Below are 14145 nucleotides of genomic sequence, written 5' to 3'. Positions count from 1 at the left end.
AAATTGGATTTGGAGTTGCCTTTAGTGGATGTCACTGGTGCTCTTATTTGTTTGTTCAGGCTAAGGGGTCATTACTTCCAATTGTGCACCTGCTACTTCTTGGTCCTGGGCAGCAATGGTATCCTTTTGTTATATAGCTCCTTTATTGCAGATGTTTGCGGACAGGTTCATAGGTTCATAAGTAAGTACTAGGCTATCGGCTCAAGGGCCAAAGCAAGCCTAGCCAACAGTGTATTGGCTTCCACCACCCATGTAGTGTTAAATTCCTGGCCCTCTATCGAGCAGAGCCCCAGACATAACCCCAGAGGTAAATTTCCTATCACCCATACACTTATCAAGGTTTTTCTTGAAGAGTACTAATGATGAGCTCTGCTTGATGTAGATGGGAATTTTGTTCCAGAGCATGGGAAGTATCTGGGACAAGAATCTGTCCCTCCAGCATGTCCTATTTATTGTTGTGGTGAGGTGTAGGTCCCTAGAGCATGTAGCTTGGGGAGATTGGGATTTCTTTAAGTGGAACATGTCCATTAATTCTGGGTTTGACATGGCTTTGTATGTTAGACAGAGGTCTCCTCGGAGTAAGCGGTATGCAACCGAGTAGAGTTGGAGTTTCTTGAGTTGGTTGGCATAGGACAACTGTTTGAGGCCAGCAATCCTCTTAGTGAGGTACTTTTGGAGCCTCTCCAGTTGTTGTAGGTGTCTTGTGAGGTACATCCCAAACAGGGCATTGTATGCAATGAGGGGTCTGATAAGTGATGAGTAGAGAGGGATGATTACTTCTTTATTTCTAGATGCAACCCCCTTTGTGATTAGGTGGGCCAGGTAGAACGATTTTCTGACCACTGCTGCAATGTGTTTATCGAAGGAGAGGTTACTATCCAATTGGGTCCTAAGGTCTCTTATCACACTTTCTGTGTTAAGTGAACTTCCCCCTGTTTGGTAATTCATGAGTACCATGTTTTTACCAAAGGAGATAACAATGCACTTTTTGGCATTTAGCTTGAGGCCATGACTTTGACACCAGGTGTCTGTATTGGTGATGGCCTTTTGCAGGATGTCAATGTTGGCAGGGAAATCAATAATGGCACCCAGTTTGCAGTCATCTGTGAACTTGGTTAGCCATAGACCCTTGGTGATCGCTTTCACATTGGAGAAGAATATACCAAACAGGAGAGATCCCAAGACTGAACACTGGGGCACTCCACTTGTCACTGGTTTGGAGTTGGATCTGGAGACTGCAACTCTCACCCTGTCAGTTCTGTCTGTGAGCCAGTTGGATACCCATCTCATGATGTAAGAGTTTATGTTAAGGTTGATGTGTTTATCTATGATTCCTGAATGGGGGAATAGTGTAAAGGCTTTAGCAAGGTCCAGGTAGGCTGTGTGGGCCACCTTGCCCTCGTCTATGGTCTTAGTAACTGTTTCAAAGAGGTCTATCAGGTTTAGGAGACATGATCTACCTTTCACAAATCCGAATTGGGTAGCATCCAAAGTTTGGAGGTTACCAATGTCTTTGTTTATGAGTTCCACGATGATACACTCCATGGCCTTGCAGACCAGGCTTGTCAGGCTAATAGGTCGATATTTCCCAGGGTCTGTGGTGGTTCCTCCTTGGTGGAGTGGGATAATCATTGTTGTGTGCCATTCTGTGGGCACATAGCCTGTGGTGAGGCTGTGATTGAACATGGAGCTTAGGTGGGGGGCTAGTTTATTTTGGAGTTCGTGTAAGACGGAGCCTGGGATGTTGTCCGGTCCCATGGATGCTGTGTTTTTGGCTTTAAAGAGTGCCATTTTTACCTGCCTGTTTGTGATTGATGGTGCTCTACAACCATCTGGTATAGTTATAGTCCCTTTGGGGGGTGAGGGGGGTGTGAAGTTTGCACTCAACCTATCTGCCAAGATGTTGGCAATATCAGTTGGCTCTGTATATTTTACATAATTCTGTTGTAGCTCTGTGCAGATTTGGGTGTTGCCATGGAGATTCTTGACATAGCTAAAGAATGCCTTGTGGTTGTCTTTGGTATCCGTGGCAATCTTTCTTCCAAAATTAGCTTTGGAGGATTTAATGAGAGATCTTCATTTCTTACTGAGGCCCATCAGTGAGTTCCTTCATACCTGGGTTTTTACTCTCTTTTGCAACAGTTTCTTCCTTCTGTTGAAGAGTTTGTTAATGGCAGGGGACCACCAAATTGGCTTCCTTTTTTTGAAGGATAGTGTCTTGGTTTTGTTGGGGATAGCACAATCCATGCACTCATGCAGGTGTTTGTAGATTGTATTTGTGTAGGATTCAGAAGTCGTGACTGTATTGACTGTATTATCCATCTACGTGGGTGTTGCTAAGTTAGCCACCTCAGTTTTGAGTAGTGTGAAGTTCGCTTTGGAGAAATTTTTTACGATTGTTTCCTTGTGTGGGGGTGGGGTCAGGATGTGGATATCTAGGATGATTAGTTTATAGTCTGATCTAACAAGCGAGGAGTTGATCTCAGGCATTGAGCACTGGTCACCCATGTTGGTAATGATCAGGTCCAGAATATTATTGCCCCTGGTGGGGGTGTTGACAAGTTGATCCTGGGCATTAGAGTTTATAAATTCTAGGAATCATTGAGTAAGGGGAGTAGTACAAGAGTAGTTTTCCCAGTTTATGTTAGGGTAGTTGAAATCACCCATTATTATGGTATTTGGTTGGACCTTCATTTTTTCCAGTGTCCCCAGGAATGAGGAGTGTGGGTCCTGGGTCATGGTGGGGGATCTATAATAAGCTACAATATGGAATGCATGTTTGCCCAGGGTTAGTTTCACTTGGATGATTTCAGAGGCATCGTGTTTTGCAACTAGCCTGGAGGTATGAATGTCCTTGATGAAGATGGACACACCTCCGCCCTTCGTGTTTCAGTCCAGGTTTTGTGGCTGAAATGTGTGGTATGAATTATAGCCTGGTAGTACTGGGGTGCTCTAGGGAGCCTTGAACCAGGTCTCAGTCACTGCACAGATATCAATGTTCTTCATTTTGAGGAGTGCCTCTAGTGAGTGCATTTTGATGTTTACTCTGTTGACTCTTAGCACTGAGCAGCATTGCCCTCAGTTTTTGTCACCTGTAGTTCTTATGGTGGTGGGTTTGTTTTTGGAGCCTTGTCTAAAAAAGACACTATGGGGGTGGCAAGAGCCTTAGCCAATATCCTGAGTCCATCACTGGTGACAGTTACAACCCGTCTCTGGCGAAGCATCGTGGCCTGTCAAGCATGTCATCCCAGGCAGACAGATACTGGATCCCCTTTGAGTGACACCACAAGCTTAGCCAATTGTTGACGTTGATCATCTTATTCTTGTACTGTGATATAATTCTTGGTGAAGGCAGGATGCTACTCAGGGCTAGGGCATACCTGCCTGTGCTACAAGATCGGAGAGCTCTTCCATGTCTCTTTTCATATAGCCCAGGGAGGTATGTCGCAGGTCATTTACACCAACATGGACAATGACAAAGTCATATTTGTACTTGCCTTGTAGTGACCTGAGTGCATGCGTTATGTGGCGGATTCTGACACCCAACAAGCAGCTGACAGTAACCTTTTCTTTGTCCAGCCTGGTGAGTGGGATGTCGGTGTGCCTGACTATAGAGTCACCTATCACTAGTGTGTTGGGTATGTTGTTTTGCCTTATGGGCTGTGGTTGTGTGGCATATCAAGTTTGTGGGCTATGTGTTGTTTGGGGTGTGTTGGTGGGAAGAGGTTGCTTGTGTGTCTGCTTTGGAGGTCTCTATTGCCTAGACAGATTTAGGCTTTTAATCAGAGACTCCGTATATGTCTTGGTGTTACTATGTGTGGGTTTTGGAGGTGTTGGTTTAGTTGGTCTATGTGTAGTGAGTGGGGTGCTGCGAGTTATTACCTTCTCCTCTTGACTGTCTGTTCCAGACTTTGTTGGAGAGAGCTTTGCCTCTAGATTGGCTGCATAAGTGCATCTCTTGCAAGTGTTAGTGTTTGGTGGTTGGAGGAGAGGGTTGTCTGTGTACATGAGACCATTGTAACATTGCCTCAAGATGCCCAGGTTCATCTGGTAGGCAAGGGAGTACACCGGGAGCTGTCTCTTGGACATGCCTAAATAAGTAGTAAAGACTGTTTGCTTTTAAGTGGGGAAGTAGTTGTCAAGTAGGGAAGTATGAAGACTATTCCCTTCTGGCAGATGTAGGGGTTGAGTGCTGGGGGTTATTTAGTACTGCAGCAGATTTAGAACAAGTGCTGGGCTAAAAGGTGCAGGTCTGAATGCTTTAGACTGAAAGACTGAAAAGTTATAAGAGAAAATTTGAAGAGCAGACTTTGTGGAGCTGGGGATAGTTAACCCTAGCTAACTAGCGCTGTGTGGTGCGCAAAACCACGCAAATGCGGGTTTTTATAGCAGAAAGATGAAAGAGATAGAAATTAGCCCAAAATGGCCAATAAACTACAAATTCTGAGCTGAAAACCATTGCTCCAGGGACAGATAGGCTGCACAAAGCTCCCCACTCTCACTGGTGAACAGAGAAACTTCCTTCTATCCAAGTAAGATATAGGTTCATAGGTTCATAGTTAGGTACTTGTCTATCTGCCCAAAAGCATATATTAGCCCAGCCACGTTGGGCGGTATTCACCACCCCTTTGGTTAGTTCTCTAGACCATATATCTAGCAGCTAGTACCCTTGGCCCCTATCTAGTAGAGCTGTTGGTATGATCCCTGGTGTGAACTTTCTATTACCCATCCACTCGTCAAGGTTCCTCTTGAAGAGTGATAGTGAGGGGCTTTGTCTTATGTAGATCGGGACCTTGTTCCATAGCAAGGGAAGTCTTTGCGAGGGGAATCTATCCCTCCAGCATGTTCTATTCATTGTTGTGCTGAGGTTTATATCTCTAGAGCATGTAGCGTGAGTAGATTTGGTTTTGCTAAGATGGAGCATATTCAACAGTTCTGGGTTGGACATGGCTCTATATGTTAGATAGAGATCGCCTCTGAGAAGGCGGTATGCAACAGAGAAAAGCCTTAGTTTTTTCAATCGTGCTGCATAGGGCAACTGTTTGAGGCCAGTAATCCTCTTAGTGAGGTACCTCTGTGGTCTCTCCAGCTGCTAGACATGCCTAGCCAGGTACATTCCAATTGGTGCATTGTACTCAATAATGGGTCTGATGAGGGAAGAGTAGAGGGGCACCACTACATCCTTAGATCTTGAAGTGAACCCTTTCATGATCAGATGGGTCACATAGAAGGATTTTCTAACCACCTTGGCAACATGGTTACCAAAGGAAAGCTGACTATCTACTTGGGTCCCTAGATCCCTTATTACTTCCTCAGACTTCAGGTGGTTACCTCCTATGTGTTAGTTCACGGGTACTCTGTTTTTTCCAAAGGGGATTACTATGCATTTTTTAGCATTTAGCTTGAGACCATGGCTTTGACACCATGCATCAGTCTCATTAAGGCCCTTCTGGAGGATATCCATGTTGGCCGGAGACTTTATTATAGCACCCAGTTTGCAGTCGTCCGCAAACTTGGTCAACCACAGCCCTTCAGTGATTGCCTGTACTTCTGAGAAGTATATGCCAAACAGGAGGGGCCCCAGGACAGAGCCCTGAGGCACACTGCTCGTTACTGGTCTGGATTTGGACATAAATCTCGCTACTCTTACTTTGTGGGATCTGTCTGAGAGCCAGTTTGTGATCCATAATGTGACATAAGGGTTTATGCCCAGGTTGGTGAGTTTATCAATAATACCCAAATGGGGAATGGTGTCAAATGCTTTAGCAAGGTCAAGGTAAGCTGTGTGTGCCTCCTTTCCCTTATCTATAGCCTGAGTAACTGCCTCAAAGAAGTCCACCAGGTTCAGGAGGCATGATCTGCCCTTGACGAAGCCGAAATGTGTGGGGTCAAGTATTTGGAGGTTCCAAATCTCTCCATTTATGAGTTCCATAATGATTTGCTCCATTGCCTTACAGATCAGACTGGTCAGGCTTATTGGTCGGTAGTTCCCAGGGTCGGTTGTGGGCCCACCCTTGTGCAGTGGAACAACCGTTGCTGTGTGCCATTCTATGGGCACATATCCTGTTGAGAGGCTGAGACTGAACAGGGTATTTAGATGCGGGGTTAATTCATTTTGCAGCTCACGTATGACACACTCCGGGACACCATCTGGTCCCATGGAGGCAGTGTTTTTAGCTTTAGATAGAGCCTTATTAACCAACGTATCAGTAATAATTGAAGTTACACAATCCCCTGGAATAGTAATAGGCCCTGTAGGTATATGCAAAAGTGATCACCCCCTTTCAATCTATCTTGCTGTTTTAAAAATAGTGACTTTCCACTAAAACTTAACTTTTCAGACAGGTAAAACTTAAGTTACCTACTTTCACATCTAACTTCTCTAGTATACACTGCAGTGTTTAGGATAAACAATTTTTTTCATCTTACCTTTAAGCATCCCTGTGACTAGCACTTGCTCTAATACCTGCTGCAAAGCACTAGGAAGCCTTTAACTGATGCAAGCACTCAACTCTTCTTATTAATAAGGAGAAATTAATCATAGGCACTAAACAGCCTATAACTGCAAAGTACCTTGTTAAGGGAAGGGAAAACAGCTCCTGTACTTTTCAAAAAAAGCACCAAACCAGGCATGTCCAAGGGTTAGCTTCCGGTGATTTCTCCTGTCCACCTGGTGAATCGGGGCATACTAGGGCAATGTAGCAATTGCCTCATGTACACAAACAACCCTCTCCTCCTACCACCCAACACTACAACCTGTGAGAGACACACTTACATAGCCAAACTGGAAGCAAAACTCTCTCCAACCAAGATTGTGCTAGACAGTCAAGAGGAGAAGGTTAACACCTGCATTACACCTCAAGCAGCACATAGCCCTTCTAAACTCACACCACCAACACCCACTGATAGCAACACTAAATCCACATATGCGGAGGCCATTAACTGTAACCAGACCAAGCAACAAGGACCTCTGAAGCTGAAACGCAAACAAACACCAATCACAACCAAAGTGTCACATGCCACCCAGCAACAGCCCCTAAGGCAAGACAATGTATCTAACACTTTAGTCATAGGTGACTCTATAGTCAGGCATGATGTCCCACTCACCAGGATGAACAAGGAGAAAATTACAGTCAACTGCCTGTCAGGTGCCAGGATCTGCCACATAACACATGCACTCAAATCACTCCACAAGTACAAATATGACTCTGTCATTGTTCATGTTGGAGTGAATGACTTGAGATGTACTTCCCTGGACTACATGAAAAGAGACATGGAAGAGCTCTTGGATCATGTGGCCCAGGCAGGTATGACCCTAACCGTGAGTAGCATTCTGCCTTCGCCCAGAATGACACCACAATATAAGGACAAAGTGATTGACTTCAACAATTGGCTAAGCTTCTGGTATCATTCAAAGGGGATCCAGTATCTGTCGGCCTGGGATGACATGATCGACAGACCACGATGCTTTGCCAGAGATGGTCTGTACCTGTTGCCCCTGGGATTCCAGATACTGGCTAAGGCTCTTGCCACCCCTATAGTGCCTTTTTTAGGCAAAGTTCAAAGGACAAAACCACCACCGTAACAGGTACAAGCATGCAAAATCTGAAGGTAATTCTACTCAATGCTAGAAGTCTAAACCTCAAAATGCACACTCTCGAGACACTCCTAAAAATGGAGAACATCAATATCTGTGCAGTAACTGAGACCTGGTTTGAGGCTCTAGAGATCACCCCAGCAATACCAGGCTACAACTCTTACCACACTTTTTGGCCATCAAACCAGGATCGAAAGACCAAAGGTGGAGGAGTGTCCATATTCACCAAGGATATTCACACCACCAGGCTAGTTGCCCAACACAATGCGTCTGAAATTCTCCAGGTGCAACTAACACTAGGTAAGACTACAATCCAAATTGTAGCTTGCTACAGATCCCCCACCATGCCCCAAGATTCTCACTACACCTTTCTAAACATACTGGAAAATATTAAGATACATCCAAACACCCTAATACTGGGTGATTTCAACTACCCTGCAATTAACTGGGAAAACTACTCGTGTACCAACACCTTTCCCCAACGGTTCTTGGAAATCATAAATTCCAACACCCTGGATCGACTAATCCATAGTCCCACCAGGGGATACAATATCCTAGACCTGGTAATTACCAACATGGGAAATCAATGCTCCACACCTATAGTCCTCGTTGGTCAGATCAGACCGTAAGCTAATCACCCTTAACATCCAAATCCCACCCCCACTCCCCAGTAAGGAAACCGCCATTAAAAAACTTCTCCATAGCCAACTTCATGCTACTCAAGTTAGAAGTGACAAACTTCATGACACCCATGCAGACGGGAACTGAAAGTTCAACTGCTGAGTCCTACACTAAGGCACTGTACGAGCACATCCACTCATACATGAATCGTGCCATCCCAAATAGAACCAAGATGCTCTCCTCCAAAAAAAGGAAGCCAATCTGGTGGTCCCCTGCCATAAACAAACTTTACAATAAAAGGAAGAAACTGTTGCAGAAAAGAGGAAAATCCCACAATGCAAAAAATTCTCTTACCAGCCTCAGTAAGAAGCTGATATCTCTCGTAAAATCCTCCAAAGTTAATTACGAAAATAAAATTGCCAAAGATTCCAAAGACAACCACTAGGCATTCTATAACTAGGTCAAGAATCTAAATGGCAATGCTCAGATCTGCTCTGCGCTACAATAGAATGGCATTGAATATACTGATCCCAAGGATATTGCCAATATCCTGGCAGATCGATTCAGTGCCAACTTCACCCCTCTCTCACCCCCTAAATAGCCCATCTCAATACCGGAAGATTGCCAGATTCCGGTAATAATGGCCACACAGGTAAAAAATGCACTCTCCAAAGCTAAGAATACAGCATCCATGGGACCAGATGACATCCTGGGCTGTGTACCACATGAACTACAAAATTAACTGGCACCTCACCTTAGTGTCATGTTTAATCATACCCTCACCTCAGGCTTCATGCCCACTGAGTGGCACACAGCTACAGTTATCCCATTCTACAAGGGGGGATCCACCTTGGATCCCAGGAACTACTGCCCCATCAGTCTGATGAGCCTGATCTGCAAGGCCATGGAACCTATTATCATGGAACATATAAACAAAGATATTGGCAACCTTCAAACACTGGACCCCACCCAGTTTGGGTTCCTGAAGGGCTGATCTTGTCTCCTGAACCTGATTGACTTAATCAGATCAGTCTCCAGAGCCGCGGATGAGGGTAAGGCAGTCCACACAGCCTACATGGACCTTGCCAATGCCTTTGACACCATCCCCCACTCTGGAATCATAGATAAACTTACTAATGTGGGCATTAATCCCTACGTCACTCGATGGGTTGCCAACTGGCTTACTGACAGAACCCACACTGTAAAAGTAGCTAACTCCAAATCCAACTCCAGACAAGTGACAAGTGGAGTACCTCAGGGTTCAGTCCTGGGACCGCTCCTGTTTGGCATTTAATTCTCTGAAGTACAGGCCAACACTAAGGGACTCTGGCTAACAAAGTTTGCTGATGACTGCAAACTGGGAGCCATTATTGAATCCCCAATTGATGTGGATACTCTACAAAAGGGCCTTACAGAAACAGCTGCTTGTTGCCAGAGCCATGGGCTTAAGCTAAATGCCAAGAAATGTATAGTTATCCCCTTTGGGAAAAAAACATGTACCCATGAATTACCACATAGGTGGCAGTACACTAAACACCGAAAGTGATAAGAGTCTTAGGGACACAGGTGGCCAGTGGTCTCCCCTTCAATAACCACATTGCCACAATAGTCAGGAAATCCTTCTATGTGGCACACCTTATTACTAAGGGTTTTTCATCCAGAAAAAGGAGGTCATTGTCCCACTGTACTCATCCCTCATTAGACCCATTGTAGAATACATCACCCCATTTGGTATGTACCTCTCAGGACATCTGCAACAACTGGAAAGGCCACAGAAATACCTTACTAAAAGAATCACAGGCCTAAAGCAGATGCCCTATGCTAACCACCTTAAAAAAACTCCAGCTATACTCTGTTGCATATCGTCTACTCAGAGGCGATTTCTGCTTAACATATAAAGCCATGTCAAACCCAGAGCTATTGGACATGCTACACTTAAAGAAATCCCAGTCCCTCAGAGCCACATGCTCCAGGGATCTAAACCTTGTGATCACAATAAACAAAACATGCTGGAGGGACAGGTTCCTGACCTAGAGACTCCTCAGTATCTGGAATAGACTGCCCATACATGTCAAGCAGAGTGCCTCCTTGTCCCTCTTCAAAAGGAACCTTGACGATTGGATGGGAGAAAGGAAATTCACCCCTGGGATCATGTCAGTTACCCTGCTAGACAGGGGTCCAGGGAAGTAAATACTGTGAGAAGAAATTGCCAGGGAATTGTTATGGCTAGGCTTGTATAGGCCCTAGGGCCGATAGCCTAGTACCAACCTATGAACCCATGAACCTATGAAATAAATGCTAGAAACCAAGCATTTACCCTGAATTAGCAATATCTAGCAAGAAACAAGCCAAAAAAAGTACTTAAATCAAACCAAAGTCTCTCTTTTCTCCTTCTGCTGCTGTAGGATTTTAAAAGTGTAAACAGTAAGTAAGTACAATTAAATAGATGAAACAGGCCTTTTAGTATCAAATAAATGCTAGAAACCGAATGTTTAGGCAGAATTAGTATCTCTTTTCTCCTTCTGCTGCTGTAGGACTCTGCAGGTCACCTGGGCAGATTCTTGCTGAGCTGATACAAGTGCAAAAAGCATTCAAATACAGGTTATTATAGCAGAAAGATGAAAGGGATAGAAATTAGCCCAAAAATGACCAATAAACTACAAATTCTGAGCTGAAAACCAGTCCTCCAGGGACAGATAGGCTGCTCAAAGCTCCCCACACTCACTGGTGAATAGAGAAAATTCCTTCTGTCCAAGTAAGGTATGGCAACACAGAAACTATAATACAGCCCTAGATTCAGCAAACTCTTAAAACTGGACTCTACTAGTTTCAGAAAGGTGGAAAACAAGTGTAGGATAGCTTATTTTTTTTTTATTTTTTTTTTTTTTAAAGTTAAGGCAGTTAAAACAAAATAATCACTTTAAAGCTCAAGCAAAACAGCTATTACACTTGTGTATGTAGCCTACAACAGTTAAAACAGTTTAAATACTCACATAAATTATTTTAAAAGTGCAAACAGTAAGTACAATAAAACAGTTGAAATAGGCTTTTTAGTATCAAATAAATGCTAGAAACCGAGTGTTTAGGCGGAATTAGCAATATCTAGCAAGAAACAAGGTAAAAAAGTACTTAAATCAAACCAAAATCTCTTTTTTCTCCTTCTGCTGCTGTAGGACTCTGCAGGTTACCTGAGCAGGTTCTTGCTGAGCTGATGTTTTGTGTACATTTGGAAGTTGGTGCCTGTTCCTCTAGTGGGGTATGTGGCTGTTCAGCTGTTTAGCTGTTTATACCATCCCTCTGATGGTTGTTATCAACTTGTGGGACATTTTCATTTTACCAAGGTTAGAGGGATAGTCAGGAGAGATGTTCATATGACATGTGACCGCTTTTCTGTCGGATCTTGCCAGGGAGGATGATAGCATAGGTGTGCTGCAGTGGTCAATCAAGTTGGTTATTGCCAAGTCCGACATAGGTATCACATCTTGTGGGGGTATCAAGTGGCTGTCCTAAGGATGTAGCATTGATAAGATGGGGGTATCTCTGTGGATTTCTGTTCTGGCATGGTTGGATTTTCAGTCAATGTTTGGGTAATATAAGTCAGCCAGGATCTGGGTGATGGATGGAATCTTGATAGATTTGTAGAGGGCCATATATGTGGGGTGGGTTTCCAGAGTCAGATATGTTGGCCTGTACCTACGTATAATTTCCATAGGGGTCTTGTCAACAGTTTACTGCACTTGGAGTGTCTTGTGTGTGTTAGACTGTTTGACCAGCCTGGAGGTGTGTGTCTGTCTAATATATATTGATACTCCACCTCCAATTGCTTTGCTGCCCACATTTTGGAGTCTGGCTGTGAGATAGAAGGAGTGATCGGGTAAGGATGTGTTTCTCTCCGTGGCTGTGGCCAGGTTTCTGTGAGTGTCACCATCTTCCAGGGTTATGACTGCTTGCAATGAGTGCACTTTCCTGTTGTTTAGACTCCTAGCATTTAGCAGCATGGCCTTTAATTTGTGTTTTGTTTAGTGTTTTATGTTGGTAGTATGGATTATGTTGGTTATATGGACCCCATGACTTTCCCTACAAAGGCACTATGGGGGAGGCAAGACCCTATGCCAGGGACTTGAAGACCAAGTGAGACAGATGCAGGCCATCTCTAGCAAGGCAGCGTAGTCTGTTGATCATATGTTTCCAGGCTGCCAGGCAGTGGATCCCCTAGGATGATACCAGTAAGTGAGACAAGTGTTACTGACAATCATTTTCTATTTGTACTGAGCTATCGTTCTGGGTGACAGCAGAATTCTGCTTAAGGCTAGGGACATACTGCATGAGACACATTCAGAAATCTGAATCATGTCTGTCTTCCTATAGTCCAGGGAGGTACATATGACATTGTTCACACTGCCATGGACCAGACCGGAGTGATGCCTCTACCTGTTGTGGGGTGACTTGAGTGCATGTGTGATATGGCAGATTATGGCTCCTGACAAACAAGTGACCATGACTTTCTCCTTATCCTGCCTGGTGAGAGGCACATCTGTGTGTCTCCCAGTGGTGTCTTCTATGAGTAATATGTTAGGTGTTTGGTAAGGCCTTAGTGTTTGCAAGACCCTGGCGTGTGGACTGTGCATGGTCTGTGGTATAGGTTTGTGGAGTTCTCATGTGTTTTTGCCTCTGAGGTGTCTTTTGTTTGGGTTTTTGTTTTCTTGCAAACCTCCACTTAAGTGGGTGTGTCTTGTGTATTTGCAGATTATGTTTACACTGACTCCATACACTGCAGGGCATCTATGTTACTACACAATGTGCTCTGGTGTGCACATTCTCCATTTGTCTGGCCAGTGGTTCCCCTTCCCCTTATGTGTGACTCTTGGTCCTTCTGTAGTCCAGTCATAGGCTTTGCCCATAGTCGCTGCTCTTATGTATTTGTAATTCTGGTGTGAGTGGGGTAAATGCCGTAACATCACACACAAGGTTATGGACTTCACACCTCTGAGTGTACCTATTTAGCAGGTTGTCCATCATTCCACCACTACATCTGCTGTGGCCCTCAGACAGTCTGTGTTACTATGTTATTATGAGGCTACATGTTGGCCTAGCTCTTAAACCATCACAGACTGACATCTGGACAGGCCCATATATTACAGTCAGCCAAAGGCCCAATCATAGACAGTTTGGAGACCCGTTTGCTATTTGCTTGCTTTCTCGTATGGGTATGACAGCTGCTTCTCTACTGTCTGCCATTGATGTTTTGACATGACCCTTTCTTGTTTTGCAAATAGTTGGCACGCAAATGCAATGTTAGGACAAGCAGAACATATATACAAGGTATACTTGTGCTCCTTCTGTGACAACCTGTCATTCCAAGGGCATGGATGTTGGCCAGTGACATGTTGTCAGTGCTGACACAGTAAGGTGGCAGCCTTTTATAACCTGGCAGTACACTGACCTTCAGGTACTTGCTGTCCTACTAGGCACCATACCTTTCAACTTCTTAGAGCCAGATATCTGGACAAAGGCCTAAATATAGGGACCATTGTTAACTATTGGCCTTACAAACCAAGGTGATACAATAACAGATATTGTATTAGCATGCATTTTCTAAAGGGTATGAAGTCTGAAACTATAATCTGTCATTATTTTCTGATTTTAGTCTTTTGTGATTTGCCAATGATTTGCCAGAAAACCACAATTTCATGATAAACAGACCAAAAATATGATGCAAACCTATGGACATTCTGTAAAAAGTCTGTACAGTTGAGAAGTATGCTAGGCACTGTGTAGGTTACTCCAAGCTATGTACTGTCCATATGTGTGGCCCCCTGTCCCTGACCTGTCCAGCTTTCCTGCAGTAACAGATATTGATGTCTGGACAGTGTGTACAACTCCTACTGTAGGTGTAGTTGACATGCAAATTAGTTGGCAGTGCAGTT

This window comes from Protopterus annectens, chromosome 7.part0 (genome assembly GCF_019279795.1).
Source record: "Protopterus annectens isolate FY-2018-M chromosome 7.part0, PAN1.0, whole genome shotgun sequence".
Taxonomy (NCBI): domain Eukaryota; kingdom Metazoa; phylum Chordata; order Ceratodontiformes; family Protopteridae; genus Protopterus; species Protopterus annectens.
Note: the sequence above shows the minus strand (reverse complement) of the source record.